Genomic DNA, 2072 nt, shown 5'->3' on the forward strand with positions numbered 1-2072 from the left:
TAAAACTTTTCTGCCATCAAATTTTGGAAACCCTTGCTACGGTTGTCTGATAACGTGTATTTGTAGATGATAGAGTTGAATGAAAAATCAGCAAATGAACACTTTCTTCAAAGTTATATTCCACCTCCCCTTTTCTCCAGTCTTTTTCCTATGCACTGAGAATATAAAAAATAAACAACTACATTTAACTTGGAAGAAATTAAAACACAGAGAAACTTACAGGATAACACTCCCCTATTCCCTCCAACAAGATTTCACGCGTGTCCTGTTTTCTGCATGTACCCACTTCCTTCTTTCCCCTTTGTTGTTGTCAAATTGCTAACTGAGTCTTTGCCACTCCGTGGACTGCAGCACACCCGGCCTCCCTGTCCTTCACCATCTCCCAGCGTTTGCTCAAGCTCACGTCCGTTGAGTTGGTGCCCTTGTCCTCCCTAATTCAGGATGGTCTCATTTTCCCCTCCACTCTCACTTTCCAGGACCACTGCCCTTTGTGCTCTGGCTTCAGTGAGCGTGTCCCTTCTTCAGGCTGCTGGTGAGCTTTTAAAACCTCCCCACATCACAGGGGCCTTTCCCTTCCCACTGGAGATGAGCTTTTACCGCTTTGGGCAGTGTTGTCTCCAATATTGTGGGTGAGTCTGTAACACTGAGACGGTAAAGAAAGCACCATCGTGGGGCGGCAGGGAGCGGGGAGGTGGGGCAGAGCCGATGCCAGAAGCAGTGCCAAGCACAGCACCCCTGGTAAAGGCTCTGCTGCTGCTGCTGCTAAGTCGCTTCAGCTGTGTCCAACTGTGTGTGACCCCATAGACGGCAGCCCACCAGGCTCCACCGCTCCCAGGTGAGCAAATGCTGGGTCAAAGGGCATGAGTATCTCAAGGCCATTTAAAACATATCGACAAATTGTTTTTCAGACAGATGTGCAAATTTACATACTCACTAGTAAGGTATGACCAACCTTCAGCAGTTTCCATTATTATGTTTGAAAACAAAGTTTGCCAGTAGGATAAGAAAAAGGAATCTTGCAGATTGAATTTACATTTCTTTGATTATTAGAAAGTTCTAATGTTAAAAATATTCCTTGCCTATTTTATGACTGAGATTTTAGTATTTTTCCCACTGATGTGTAAAAGTCTCTGAAACAACAGATAATAATTTCTAATTTTCTCTATTTGTTTAAAAGATTTTTGAGAGTCTGCTGAGAAAATAAATATTGATGGGAAAATGGGATTTGTTTTTACATTTATATATCTGATGAGCACTTCAGTTTGTTTTATGTATACATTTATATCCTTTAACAGTAAGAGGGCTTTATTTTCACGACAGGCAGTATGCCTGTATTTCCTGGTCTTCTGAGAGTGTGACACTCCCCAAAAGCATTTGTGGCATCAGGACGCTGTCTGTGCCCATGAAAGGAGTTTGAAAACTGTGTGTGCTAAGTCACTTTAGTCGTGTCTGACTCTTTGTGACCCCATGGACTGTAGCCTGCCAGGCTCCTCTGTCCATGGGATTTCCCAGGCAAGAACACTGGAGCAAGTTGGCATTCCCTTCTCCATGGGATCTTCCACACCCAGGGATCGAACCTGTGTCTTTTATGTCTCTTGCCTTGTGCTGTCCTGCAAACCAGAGCGCTCAGCTCCCCCCTCTCAACTCCTCCCTCCTTTCTTCTTTTGCAGTGTGCGTATCACAGCCCACGCGCGCATCATCCAGCTTCAGGAACGATCACTCTCCGGCCGTGTCAGTTTATCTCTGCCCCCATCCATTTTTTTCTCTCCCCAGATTCTTATGAAGCAAGTCCCCCAAATCATCTTTTTATCTAACATTTATCTGTATTTATCTCTAAAAAATTATTAGAAAAAAAATTAAAAACCTAACCACAGGGCATGACCACACCTAAGAAGAGATGCTAACTCCTTACTGTCATGAATGCCCAGAGCTCCAACTTCCCCAATTCTCTCATCATTGCTTTCACAGTTACTTGAATCAGTAGTGAAAGAAAGCCTGCATTTCTGCTGATTTTTATGTCTCCAAGTCTTTTGATAGGCTTCCCTTCCCTTTCTTGTTCTCTCGGAGCAGGG

The 2072-nt window shown here is 44.0% G+C and overlaps 1 protein-coding gene across 1 annotated transcript in view; it reads right to left on the bottom strand.

The window, feature by feature from the left end:
• LRRK1 (leucine-rich repeat kinase 1) overlaps positions 1–2072 on the bottom strand; it is a 130627-nt gene that overhangs the window by 9685 nt on the left and 118870 nt on the right.

Source organism: Bison bison, unplaced genomic scaffold (genome assembly GCF_000754665.1).
Source record: "Bison bison bison isolate TAMUID 2011002044 unplaced genomic scaffold, Bison_UMD1.0 scf7180017864224, whole genome shotgun sequence".
Taxonomy (NCBI): domain Eukaryota; kingdom Metazoa; phylum Chordata; class Mammalia; order Artiodactyla; family Bovidae; genus Bison; species Bison bison.